The following is a 14,710-nucleotide window of genomic DNA, read 5'->3' on the forward strand; positions in this document are numbered from 1 at the left end:
GAATTAAAAGAAAAGAAAGAAACAGGGGTGGTTACCCTCTGTAATACAAAACTGAGTAAAAGAATCAACTATCAAAAAAAAAAAAAAAGAAATGGGTAGCCTCTTTGATTGGTAAATCAAGACATCAGTGCTGGGTTCGTAGCCAGTCACCGCTTAAATTTTGATTAATAATCAGCATAGGTGGCCGAATACTGCCGGCTTAAGAAGTCACTCTCATTCTGACAACGGCCTTGTCAAAGACGGTGGAGGAGCAGTTAGAGGTTCATCCACTCTTTTGTCCCTGGGTGGGAAACTACCCCTAAAGGCGGAAGAACCAGCAATGATCAACAGCATAAAGATGCAGAAGGCAATGGAAACAAATGCAGAGGCTTTTAATTGAAAAATTTTCATGATTATGTCTCCATTGGCAAAAGATTCCGGAGCAGTCCCCAATCGGATCTCCGTGAGGGACCGCCAAAGGGGGAGTGACCATGAGAGTAGGATTGAATAACCAACGAAAGGATACTGTTCTACGAGTGGGGGCGTGGAATGCCAGAAGCGTGAACGTGGTAAAGGGAGATGAAAATGTACAAGTAATAGTCACGGGGACTGGAATGCAGTTGTAGGAGAAGGAGTAGAAGAAAAGGTTACAGGACAATATTAGTTTGGGAAAAGAAATGAGAGAGGAGAAAGACTAATTGAGTTCTGTAATAAATTTCAACTAGTAACAGCAAATACTCTGTTCAAGAGTTACAAGAGGACGACGTGTATTTCGAAAAGGCCGTGTCATTCGGGAAGATTCCAGTTAAATTTTATCATGATGAGACAGAGATTCCGGATCGGATACTGGATTGTAAAGTGTACCCAGGATCAGTTATAGACTCAGATCATATGTAGTGGTGATGAAGAGTAGTTGAAGTTTAAGAGATTAATCAGGAAGAATCAATAGGCAAAGAAGTGGGATACGGAAGTATTAAGGAATAAACAGATACGTTTGAAGTTCTCTAATGCTATAGATACAGTTATAAGGAATAGCTCAGTAGGCAGCACCGTTGAAGAGAAGTGGGCAGTTCTAAAAAGGGCAATCATAGAAGTTGGAAAGAGAAACATAGGCACAAAGAAGGTCAATGCGAAAAAACCATGGGTAACAGAACAAATGCTTCAGTTGATCAAATGGTTCAAATAGATCTAAACAATATGGGATATAACATCTGAGTTCGTCAGTCCCCTAGAACTTAGAAGTACTTAATCCTAACTAACCAAAGGATAACACACACATCCACTCCTGAGGCAGGATTCGAACCTGGGAGTGTAGCGGTCGCACAGTTCCGGACTGAAGCGCCTAGAACCGCTACCATTTTGAAGAATACGTATACCGCAGCGCTTAACTTCGGTGATCTGGCGGAAACCAGAATTACTACTGTAGCACGCTGGTTGGCAGTTGCGGGATACAAGGATGTAACATTAATTGTAAAATCACAACTGGTTTTCTCTATAAGTATTACACATTTATTATGTAATATATGAGTGTATGATATTTTCAGGGTTTACAGTCTTTAAATTATCACATTCTTCGCCGGCCACTGTGACCGTGCGGTTCTAGGCGCTTCAGTCTGGAACCGCAAGATCGCTACGGGCGCAAGATCGAATCCTGCCTCGGGCATGGATGTGTGTGATGTCCCCAGGTTATCTAGCATTAAGTAGTTCTAAGTTCTAGAGGGCTGATGACCTCAGATGTTAAATCCAATAGTGCTCAGAGACATTTGACCCATTTTTTCTTATACTTCATTCTTTATCAGTTGTTAATTCATATTTTTTATTCTTATGTTTATTCTTGAGGAGGACTTGGAGCACTGGACAACAGCGATCGTAAAAGATTCGAAATATAGAGATTCCGAACAGCAAGGGCGTCACGCAAAGGCACGTTTGCCAAAGTGACATTTCTTCCTGCGAGTCTCACTCGGGAAAGAAACGTCGTTAACATTGCTAAATATTTTACCCGTTATCAAAAATATCGCGTTAAACTACACATAACTGGCAACTGTCCCGGAAACTGGCTTGCAGTGTATTATAAATCAAGATTCACTACAGGAATTTCACTGAATACAATTTCAAATTATTCTTCCAATCATTTGCAGTTTTTTTATTCATTTGCCAATTAGTAGACGAATAAGGTCGACGTTCTATAATTTACATCGGAAAACGGTAGTATCGTAAACCTCTGCAGGCATAGGTACATAAATGAAAAATAAAATAATAATAATAATCGGATATCGAACACGGGGCGCAGAAGTGGAAAGACGCGAGCGTAGCAAGTGTACCACCGCTTCCGTAAAATTAATTACTCGCTAAAACGACACAAAATTCCTCGAAAACTTTGACCGTCGTCTTCTCAGTAAGGGTCGAGTATTTGAGGTAAGATGAGATGCTTGTTCGCTTAGTTTGACTCCACTTCCACTGGATAAAGTTTCTGGGAAATAGGGGTATGGCACTTGTCGCGTTCTCCTCGTCAGTGAAGCTGCCTTCGAGCAGAGGCGGTCCTCGGGGCCTCCAGCCACTCTGCTCGGGAAGGCCGAGATGAAGTGTCTCGTTGCAGCCGCAGCGTCCGGCTGTGGCGGGTGGAGTGGGAGCCACCCGCTAAGCCGCGGCAGCACCCTCGCGGTCACGTGGTTCGTGACGTCACGGCGTCGGCCACGCGGCCCTGTGCCCCCTCTCCGTCAGACAGCAGTGCGCTGCGCGGCGTCGTGCGGAAAGCAGCGGGAGGGCAGTCGCGCGCGCAGCCTCCGCTCCGTTGGACGTCACTCTCTCGCGTTCGCGTCGTGGCGAGACGCCGGTGTCACGGGCGTCGGCGTTCGGACTCGCTTTATCTGCATGACTCTTGTACAAGTCCTGTGTGCATTCCTCTGATTGTTTATGTGGACATTTCATATGGATAAACACAAAACATGCCCTGAATACACTGTGCTACGTGATTCGGCGATTTTAAACAATGCCGCTGCGCACTTTCGCCACAGGTGCATCATTTCGTGAAGTTCTACAACAAGACTGCTAATTATTCCAATAACGCATTTATTTACACGTGTAAATGTGACTGCTTGGAGGAAAGAGTGTGACTGCAAAGGAATATGTTTAATTCCCGGTTATGAATCATCAGAAAACTATTAGTATAGGGCTCGTGCAGTATATGAGTACTTACTAATTTCTTTACTTTTTCGACGTAATACTTGCTTCTAAGTGATAAAATATATAAAAAAAAGTGATTCCAGACTTGTAACGCCTTTCGTTCGTATACGCGATGCGGTCAGAATATTGACTCTAAGGTGGATTTCTGCTTTGAATTACATTACTGTGAAAAGACTGGTGACACGATATCTAAAAATAATAGCTGCTACAACAGTCAAACCCAATCAGGTATTCTCTGACACTATCATATATCTGACTTGCACCCATTGTTTTTGTTATATACTACATTATAAGTGTTTCATTCAAAGGAGATATTTTCTTAAGATTTTTCAATTGTTTTTTTTTTTTTACTCAAGCTTGACCTTCTCACGTGTAGACACCTTTTCCGAAGTTGTTCGCGATAGACTCAGCGCTCTAGTAGGCACAATCCAGTGGTTCCGTGTTGTGACTATAAACACAGACATCGGTCGTTCTGCTCACCTTTCTGCTGGAAACGCCCCCTCACTGCACCGTTCGGCGACTCAACCGGGTGGGACCTGTTGTTCTCCGCGACGGATACCGCTGCAAATTCGCAGCTGTCTTCCACAGTAAACTACGCATCGTCGCTGTCGTGACTGGTGAGTTATAAATTCTAATGTTATACTCCTCTGGTCTTTTGATAACAGGCAGTTACCGATGATTCATTCCCGAAACTTTGTAGTTAGTTTACCAGAGATATAGTTTATAAAGTGGTAGTACGACTTTCACCAAAATTCTGTATATTGCGGCTGCATTAACATTGACTTTTAACCGTATGTTCCTTTTATTTAAGTAACATGTTCACTTAGGTGGGATAGTACTACATGATTTGGTTTAACTTAATTAAATTAATGCGGTGTCTCTTTCAAACATTCGGAAGAATATTTTATGCTCTTCATGGCAATTTATATAGCGATAGTGCAAATCTTTCCTTTCGCCATTCTATCAGCTGTGTCGAAATCTGAAGTTTTTTTCTTAAAAATTACATATAAAACTGAAACAACGCTTTAGTCATAATGTTTGACATCACAGGTGTTTACAAATATTTTTATCGACAATATACACATCGTCTCAACAATAATAGCACTAGTGCTGTTGACCATAAATACCACAATGAAAAGTATTGTGGTATGAGAGAACTAATAATGTAGTGTCCAAAAATTAGTCGTAACTGGCTAATGAGAGCATCTCGAGCGATTGCTAACTCATTTGCGTAGCTTCTATCTTTCACTGTTGTAGTACTCTTGATGTTGATCGCTTGGTCAAGGTCCAGATTGAACTTCTGTATTGGCGTAGAGAAAAGAATAAAGTGTCAATACGTTTTGTCTTCAGAAATTTGCAAGTAAGTTATGTTAAAGGCGCAACTTCTTCACTTCCTAAGATTCCGCGGAATGCTTACTGCTTCTAATACAGCAGGTATGGTCGAGGTGTGTTTCTCTATAAGAGTAAATGAATGCGCAGTAGTCTTCAGTCAATATCTCTGCCACAGTGCGACTGATATTTACTTTCGGCTGTGGTTTTTAAAGTTACTGGATATGGCATCGCACGAGTCTGTGACATTTTCAATGTCACTGATTTCAGTCTAAACAAAAAGTTGTTTTGTTGTGAATGAATGATACTTTATGCTGTTACTGAAATTGCACTCAACTCATAGGAGAGAAAAATATGGAAGTACAATATTTCGTACTATTGACACCACAGGATTATGAGGAAAATGATAGAATGACCTATCTCCAAACCAATAGAGATTTTTTAAAAAATAAGGCAGACAGTTACAGAATCTCTCTGAATAATAAGAATATGAAAACAGTAAAATCGCTTAAGAATAGTCTTACAAATATGTAGCTTCTGAAGTCATGCTTGCTTACTGGTAACATCGACATCCAATAAGTATATTACGACGTGCATGGAAACAAAGAACGCCAACTGAAATTTTAGTAGTTACGATACATCGGGCAGCTATTGTGCTATGTATGACGACACGCAAAGAACGGCAGACCACATCTGTCAGACAACTCGAGATCGAGTTTCACTGCGCCTTTAAATACGGTAAATGCGAATTGCTTACACGTTATTAATATACGGGGGCGAATAATGTCACACTGGGCACATGTGAGTGAGCGTTAGGACTTGAGTTTATTTCTAGAGCTGCACTTTATTCTCCGGGTTTAACACTTAATAACACACTACTTCCGCCTTAGATACGGAACGGACATGTGGATTTGTGTTGAATTTTTTAACGTATGTGCTTTTCAAAAGAGGAGACTGGCACCACAGCGATTCTACAACGCCGTACCGGAAGCTTACGTCGTAGTAGACATTGCAGCAATCTGAATAATTATGCAAATTATTTCGTTGAATGGCGTGCCTTACTGAAGTAATGAAGGTCTAAGATCATTATGTTTCTCCCTACTGGACTCTAGAAAGAAAGAAAGAAAGAAAGAAAGAGGCTGTGGTACTAAGATGGTGATTAATCTGCAGCGAGATCTCAGCAGATGGAACATAAAACACGAACAAGTGCTCTCCAACTCGGCGAAGTACCTTAGCTGTAACGCGACAGCTGTACAGTAGGAATGAAACCGCGACCTTCCTGCCTACGGAATGCAAGGTCACCGCTGCACGCACGCTGCAGTTCAGGTGCGTGGACACCGGTGACATGTGCAGAAGCGAAAACCGCGGGGATGTGTTTGGTCAGGCGTGATTATGAGCTCATCGGTTTCTGGATATTCTGAAAAGTGCGTTCGTACCGTAAATGAAGCAGCAAAGAAAGCGTACGGATACTTCTGAAGTATTTGTTTCTGTGAGCCTCTGGAACTTTTGGGAGAATAAGCACTGCAGCCATCTCATTCTATAGCCTGGCGAAGCTCATTATCCCCTTAATTATGATAGAATCAGCGGGCCGCTTTGGCTGAGTGGTTCTACGCGCTTCAGTCCGGAAATGTGCTGCTGCTACGGTCGCAGGTTCGAATCTTGCCTCGGGCATGGATGTGTTTGATGTTAGCTAGGCTTAAAAATGGCTCTGAGCACTATGGGACTTAACTTCTGAGGTCATTAGTCCACTAGTCCACTAACCTAAGGACATCACACACATCCATGCACGAGGCAGGATTCGAACCTGCCACCGTAACGGTCGCGCGGTTCCAGACTGTAGCGCCTAGCTAGGTTTAAGTAGTTCTAAATCTAGGGGGCTGATGTAAAGTCCCATAGTGCTTAGAGCCATTTGAAACATGATATCACCACCATTTTGTGGGAAACAACCACTGATCAAATGAATCTGTATGGTTCCAGAGACCTTTTTAAGTCTCAAACATCTACGATGCATGTATGCAGGCTGAAGCGATGAATGAAATTTGTACCAAGGCTAGGATGCGAACTTGGATCTCTTGCTCATTCAGCAGATGCACTAACCATTACTCCACCCTGGCAAAGCGGCTCTGCACAAGTGCCTTTCTCCCGAGTCTAAATTCCCATAAGCACTTCAGCCTACGTGGTACTTCATTTGATTAAAGGATCTTTGCCTGAGTTTTAGGATGGATCCTCCGTTTCCTTCGATGCTGAGGTGCTAGTCCACCACAGATGTGAGCCTCTGCAATGTTGTTCGAGAGTAGGGAAAATACTAAGTGGGCTGAAGCCTAGGAGCTTGTATTAAGGAGGGAGGCGTACTAGCACAGTTCGTGCAGTTTTGCAAAGCCACTGTGCCAGGGTGGCATATTGGTTAGCGCGTCTGCCTAGTGAGCTAGAGACTCGGGTTCGAATCCCAGCCTTGGTACGTATTTTCATCCGTCGCTTCAGTCTGCTTGTTTTCTACTTCTATACTCTCTATGATTTTACCTTCCTTGTCTTTTCAAGGGATATATATGCGACGAAGCAATATATTGGTTTACTCCTCTGGGAACGTAAACTTCAGGAGCAGTTAACTACGAATTGATGCAGAACGCATACCTTGCAGCACTCGCCATTGGGATTGACTGAGCATTTCTGTGGTGCTTGTGCTTACTACTCGCACCTGTCAGGCCGTTTCGGGAACATATGTTCCACGCAAGCGTCTTATCATTTAGTGCCCTCACCCTCTCCCCACCTCCCCTCTTTTCCCTTGTACACTTTCATCCGTATCAGTTTTCACTAGTAACCGAAACACGCAGGGCACACTTTGTAACTCTCTCTCGCGCTAGCCCCAACTTCCTCCACACAAAACTCGCCTTCGCGCCCACTCGAGCCACAGATGAGATCGTAATAATTATAAAAATGAGACACATAAAATTTTTAAAATTATAATAATAATTCACTACATCAATGCTTAGCACAGCGCCTTAGTGTAACTTCTAACACCCATTACTGGATAATAATGTGGCTTGTGTCAACCCACCGTCTTTATGGCAGCGCGTACTCTGATGCGGAAGCTTTGGTTCATGGCTCTGAGCACTATGCGACTTAACTTCAGAGGTCATCAGTCCCCTGGAACTTAGAACTTCTTAAACCTTACTAACCTAAGGACGACACACACATCCATGCCCGAGGCAGGATTGGAACCTGCAACCGTAGCGGTCGCGCGGTTCCAGACTGAAACGCCTAGAACCACTCGGTCACAGCGGCCGGCTTTTCCACAGGGCTGGTAAGCGGCAGTGACCACTTCCTGAGGCAGTTCCAGACTGAAGCGCAGTAGCTTTCAATGAGGTGTGTGAATGTCCATTCTTCCTCATGAGCTGCGGCCAAAGAAGGTAGTAGTGCTGCACAATACGGTCCGCAGCGAAGTCGGTGTTCTAACTTACAGCCCACCGGAGTGGCCGTGCGGTTCTAGGCGCTGCAATCTGGAACAGAGCGACCGCTACGGTCACAGGTTCGAATCCTGGCTCGGACATGGATGTGTGTGATGTCCTTAGGTTAGTTAGGTTTAATTAGTTCTAAGTTCTAGGCGACTGGTGACCTCTGAAGTTAAGTCGCATAGTGCTCAGAGCCATTTGAACCATTTTTCTAACTCACCGCAGGGTTCTTACACTTGGTTCATGTCGGGACTCTAAGCAGGCCAGTCCACTTCAGGTACGTTATTGTCCACAAAGCAATGCTTCACAAGTGCTGCTTTATTGTCATACTGATAATCACGTTTATCGTCTCTGGGCTGTAAATTGTGTTCATATTGTTCCACATTTAGCGTTTTTCTAAGCGTTATGAGAATACCGCACCTCAACTACATAAAAACCTCCACACCTTCCGCGCACTTAATGGCTGACACTACATATGATGGCAGGTAACGTTCTCCAGCCATTCGATAGACCGGAATCCTTCCATCAGATTGAAACAGGATATTGCGTGATTCGTCACTGCGAATCATTCGATAACAGTCCAGTGGCGTCCCATTTTACACCACCTCATTCGACGCTTACTAATGACTGGGGAAATGTTAGCTTATGAGGAGATTCTCTATCATTGTGCACAATCCTTTTTAACTTCCTTCTAGCAGTCATTGTGCTGGCTGGGCTGCTGGTAGCTTTTCGGAACTTTCCCTTCATTTCTTCCGCTTGATTTCAAGTTATTCTTTTACAACCTCTCTCCGCAATGATGGGTGGTTCCTGTCCGTCAATATGTGGGGTCTTCCTCGTTTTGCTTGAGCTGCTGTCGTTACTCTGTGTTTCCACTTCGTTGTCGTGATTGCAATATGCATGATGACCCTGTTACTCAGGTAACATTGAATGACTAGTCAAAGTTCGAAATTAATGAGCTTTCATAAGAGACCCAGTCTGATGTTACTGTTTCCCTTCTGACAACACAATACTAGTCACCGCCTCTTATATCGGGGAGTACGTGGGGAGGGATGTGCCTCTCATGATATTCAGGATGTCCAGGTACCTTTGATCGGACAATGTATACGTAGGTTGTGCATATAAAAGTTGAATTAGGTTCAGGGCGTATGGCCTCCAATAGTACCATGCCTAATAGTGCACTGCAGTTTTCAAACCGTCTGTTCGATTTCTCTCTCTCTCTCTCTCTCTCTCTCTCTCTCTCTCTCTCTCTCTCTCTCTCTCTCTCTCACACACACACACATACACATACACATACACACAGAGACCGAGAGAGAGAAAAGCTGATTTTCTTGTTGGTAGCCCTTTATTGCGCATTTTCCAACTTAGCATATTGTAGCTTACAAGGTAAGGTTCTCTAATCCTCGACGCTGTTTGTATCTTAAGGTTTGTGTCGGAAAGAGAAACCGCTCACTGTCTATCCTTCGAAGGGATTAAAGTCCCCGCCTGAATAGCAAATCTGATGTACGGTTCCAGGGAAAGCCTTAATTCCAGCGCGGTACTTGTTAAGTGTGACCCCGGCGGCCGCGGACCTGTTCTGTTTCTAGACGCGCGCCGTTGGACAGCACCGTAATTTCGCTCCACTTCTGTCAACTGCTGGCGCCACTGCAGCTGCGTGCGAGTTTCACTATGTCCACAGATCCCCGCCAAAGAACGTGCGCTCCCACCTGTTTACTCTCAGGTGAAACTCGTGTGTGGTTTACTGTCGCCCGTTGGGGGAAAGTAATGTTCGGTGAAAGCAATCATTTCTGCAACGGGGTTTTGTTGCTCTGATCACACATCCAATTTGACCCGTATATGGAATATGGTGCAGAGCTATATGCAAGGTGGCTATGATTAAAGCTCCATTACTCAACGGTACTGGTGTGGGAAGCCGGCTACTGGTCCAACAGCAGCCGTTGCGCAACAGTCGCGGTATGCTGCGTAACCGTGGCCATAGGTATGCGTGATACGTTCAAAGCTAAATTCATCTTAACGTCGGTGCAAGTACGAAGTCCATTGATAATCTTCATTTCTTCACAGAATTACACATCCAAAAATTATAGGACATGCAGTAATAAATTAATTCATCCGTCGTGTTCTGCAGATACCATCAAGACAAAAAACCTGAAGGTATACTGAACGGACTGGTTAAGTATTGCAATATCTTTAGGAAGGAGCTTTTGAACTGGATAAATCAATCGTTATGGGGTGCCTTCTTAAACTGTTATTGCATGATGTTCATCAAGCTGCTGGATATCGTACATATTCGTTAATGTGTAATGAAAGTGCCACAAAACTCGAAGTACGTTCTCCTTACTGCGTAAAAGTTTCGTTAATCGCGTTTTTTCTTCTGCGTGCACATTTCGTGCCCGACTAGGGTCAAGTCGGTATCTTTCGTTACCCCAGAAGAACTCTTAAGTGACGTATGGATTTCCTTACTTGCATGTCTTCCTCTCCTGGTGCACTTCGTGCCGGCATGATAGTTTTCGAATCCCCCACTTCCTTATTTTCAGCGGGACAGGCCGGTTGTGAGACAGAATAACTTACCTAATGCATCTTGTCATTTGTCTAATTTTCTTTGCTACACACAGGTTGTATCAGGATCGGGACGAGTCGACAGGACTCGTCACCTTCCAATTCCTTACTGTCTGACATTTTCCACGTGCTGTACCCTGTGAATCCAAACGGCTTCCTGGAGCGATAGATGACGCTCTCAAATCGTGCTGGAACTGTAAGTTCCCTGCATCAATGAGTTCGATCTGCTAAACGTTCTAACAAAGTTTTGAGTTTGAATGTAAAATGAAACTGTGAATCCAGAGTTTAGATCTATTTCAAAATTACACATTTTCTCATTGTGCAGTGCAGTTATCATACAGCAAAAAATGTGCACATGTTTTCTTTCTTTAAAAAACGAAGAGCTAAGAAAAAACGCGAAGTGTTACTTGTGTAAAAGGTCGTAGTAAGTAACAACCTTTATACGTAATGACGTTTCATGATGAAAGCAATGAGTAACTTGTGCTTTGTAACGGCTGTGTATTTTGACAACATATGGTGCAAAGTTCAGTCTTTACTTTTACTGTGTTACCATCAACAGTTTCACGTGCTAATGCAGTGCGGAGAGTTTCGCAATTTAATCTGGGATACTGGAGTGATCAGCAATTTTTTTCTAATCAGTCTCAAGTGATGAGAGTTTCTTAGTCATTTAGGTGTCGAACCTACTACCAACAGTTCTAGTACCACCGTATATCACATTCTTGTGTAGTATATCTCCTCTGCTCTTGGCAGTGCTGAGTAAATTCGTACTGGCATCTTCTCAATCCCCTGATAATGGGTCCTTCATGTACGCACTCATTCTTTCTCCACATTCACCCCCACTACCATTTTTAAATCCACTCGCTACCTTTTTTTTTCACTGTGAAGAACATGTGCGCGTGGCTATTATAATGAACATCACTGTGAGAATAAACAACAGGAAAAAATATTTCCCATTGTTTCGTTTTCCGTTAGGGGGGAGTGGTGGGACGTACAAGCTGACTTATAACATCTCCGGCGTTTCAGAAGACGGCAAAGCAAAAACTATATGATGTACGTAAAAAAAAAAAAAAAAAAAAACAGGTTCACATCAGTGGATAGACCATCCGTCCAAGTTTGTAGCTCACATTACAGGTGTTCAGTACGGCGACCGTTTGTGACGCGACAAAGCCGGCCGGAGTGGCCTTGCGGTTCTAGGCGCTACAGTCTGGAACCGAGCGACCGCTACGGTCGCAGGTTCGAATCCTGTCTCGGGCATGGATGTGTCTGATGTCCTTAGGTTAGTTAGGTTTAATTAGTTCTAAGTTATAGGCGACAGATGACCTCAGGAGTTAAGTCGCGTAGTGCTCAGAGCCATTTCAGCTCTTTGTTTTTACGCGGCGAATATCTATACGTGCCTGCAGTTACTCGGCACGAATTCTCCGGGAAGGCGATACAGCACCCCGCTTTCCAGATCTGTTCACTGGGTTGCCTATTTGCAAGTGCGAACTAATTGGAAGCAACGATGCGGTGCCGAGCCGAACAGGGCAGGTGTTTAACAAGGAACTATGAAGAAAAGTCAGGTTTCAGGTGCAAGCCGTTATTGTAAGTACTCTCCAAACCATCACTAGGATTCCCTTTACCAGTGGGACAGTAATGCGTAACACACAGCAAATTCCACCCGGTTATCTGTCTTCTATCGCGGAATACATACGTCCAAGTGATACTGAAAGGGTTAAGAGATTCTATTTTATGCATTCAGCTGCAGCAACGCCTGCGCAAGCACGCGCTGAAACGACGCGCAGTCAGCGCGCGGAATAAGACGCAGTGAGATGAGAGATGCAGTGTTTGGGAATGCTGGCGCCGAGCGCCGGCCGAGATTGACGTGGCCGGACTTGTGACGTCTGGTGAAACGTGACCGCCGGTTCGCCGCGAGGGTAAACAGCGCGCGGCCCAGAAATACGTGCTGTGTTTCCACCACACGTCAGGGAGGGAGGCAGCGTGCCCCTCTCTGCCGTACGCCGCTCTCCGTTTCGTTCCTGGTTACCTTTCCACGCGAGCTCACAGACAGAAATGTTCACCCTGCGGAAAGGATAACACGTATTTGAAGTATACGTATCGTCTTGGTAGACCGGCTCGCACACATACTAGGGTTAGGTGTTCCAAAGTGGACGGAGGCACTGTGACAGTGCAAACAGATTAGTAACACACAAATAAACACTTTACTGCGCTACGATACTTAAGTGGTACAGCAACTCGTCGGATGTGCTTGCACACACATACACCTAGCAAAGGCCCATCAAGGCCACACTGCTTATCACTGTAGCAAACGCTTGCTCCTATAAGAGTGCTGTAGGCGACTCCAGTGGTAGACTTGTAACACTACACCCGTCACTCATCTGGTTTTGGTGTGTGTTCACCTCAGGTAATTGACTAACAGATCAACAGAGAGTGCAAAACTGCCGAAATGTCGGATAACGCAAAGAAAGTAATAAGGCCTTGTGACTCCTGATTGAACTGCGGTGGCAGTGTTGACATTGATTGATTCAGAATTGATCACTTTTAATTAGAAAGGGGTGCTCATTGATGTTATATTCAGATATTGAACACCAGATGCAAATGTTGAACATAAAATTAATTGGGATTTCAACTACTTGATTGAAAACAGATGCAGTCGATTAGCACAGATTTATTTTAACTCACGACCTTCAATCATCACATTACATGACTCTCCTAACAGGCAGTGGTAATAAATTGCGTTTGCATGGAGTAAACCGCGATAAATCAAAAGTAATTCCTATCGACTGACCCAGGCGTAATGCGAAGTGCGAGAAGAATTCTACAATACACGGCCCATGAAACCCTCGTGGAAACTTTGCCGACGTGATCCAACAAATTAATCAGTGGCCGGAGCGGGCGCAATATCACCGAATACAGCGTGGCGGAGCGGCGTCGGCCGACCTCGTGGTGCTGCAAGGCTGCGCTCATCTACTCACTTCTAGCTATCTTGCTCAGTACATAGCTGAACGAAAACTTTCTGTCTCAAAGCTCAATCGTTCAGTTTGCTAAGTCCTAAACTGCAGAGATGCTCACTCTCTCTCAGTCAAGCTGCACTCTAGGCAAGCTGGGAACGGAAGACCTCTACGGGGACTTTTCCCAGTCCACTCTTCGCCTCAGTTTCCCCTCCAGCAAAATCGCTTACGCCAATTGCAGCGGTAGTCGCGTTAATTATGCGTCGCTTCCCAGAACCGACCAATGCCTGCTCTGGGAAGTGAACAAATTGCCACAAAATTCCCCTTCCTCTCAACTTCTGTTATTAAGCTCCTCCCAGGCCACCCCTCAAGGTTAGCGTCTACACAAAACACGAATTTTTTCGGAATTCTGACTCTGATGAGAGTATTTCAAATTCATTGGTCCTACGTTCCCATCGGAGGCCAGCGTATTTCATTATGTTGCTCTTCACCTGATTTACGTCACACTCTGAAGACTGTGAATTCAGCGTGAATTTGCTGTAGTCACGAACACGCATATTTTGGCCTCTGTTGACCGCTCCACCGTAGCTTTGCGCGGCTTTCTCGTATGTTTCACTGTAAATGGGTTGACGGATATTTATCAACAGGCGTACAAGTTCTCCGTCTGCTTCCCGGTACACCAGCATGGGGTCAACCACCCACTCACTGTCACTCATCTTAAGGCAGCTGGAGGCCGCGCCCCGTTACCGCCTTCTCAGAGCTTGAGCCGCCCTAAGCTGCCTATTGTCGCTTCCCTTCACCATTCCCCAGCCGGCCACGGTCAGCTCTGTATACTTCCCTGGGATAAACTAGCCTCCAGTAAATCGACGCGTTTCCACAAAGTTTTCATGTCATGTAAATTACTTTATAACCATCACCCGACGCTAATTATTCCAATACGTCCCTCTACAAGATGCATTGTGTCGTGTCAGTCACTTATGTTCAGCCGTATTGTTAACTCAACGTGAGTTAGGTGATCTTTAATAACTTCATTTAAGGGTCATATTTTTTGCCACCTTGCAGACTAAAGTCTCGCAGGCTGACATCCACTATGAACTGTAGCTAGAAACTGAAATCCTCGAACTCTGCACTAGAACTGTCGCACGTCAACTCTCAACTCCAAATATTAACCGCAGTTACTGCCTGTGGCCACCGCTTATCACAATGCGTAAGTTAAACTCACTGGCGGAGGCGCAGAGGTTACTGATTGGGCGAAGCTTGTGGCGAGCG

General features: G+C 44.5%; 1 protein-coding gene across 2 annotated transcripts in view; it reads left to right on the forward strand.

Annotated features, from left to right (window-relative positions):
* The first annotated feature begins 2,732 nt into the window (after positions 1-2,732).
* LOC126278434 (kinesin-like protein CG14535) overlaps positions 2,733-14,710 on the forward strand; it is a 1,017,611-nt gene continuing 1,005,633 nt past the window's right edge. Inside the window, exons 1-2 of one of the 2 annotated variants that reach the window (XM_049978551.1) lie at positions 2,733-3,390; positions 3,519-3,779. The gene's annotated coding sequence lies outside the window, so the exon portion shown is untranslated. Of the gene's footprint in view, positions 3,780-14,710 lie in introns of both variants that reach the window. The other variant, XM_049978552.1, reaches the window with a different exon arrangement.

The sequence above is a fragment of the Schistocerca gregaria genome, chromosome 6, assembly GCF_023897955.1.
Source record: "Schistocerca gregaria isolate iqSchGreg1 chromosome 6, iqSchGreg1.2, whole genome shotgun sequence".
Classification (NCBI taxonomy): Eukaryota; Metazoa; Arthropoda; class Insecta; order Orthoptera; family Acrididae; genus Schistocerca; species Schistocerca gregaria.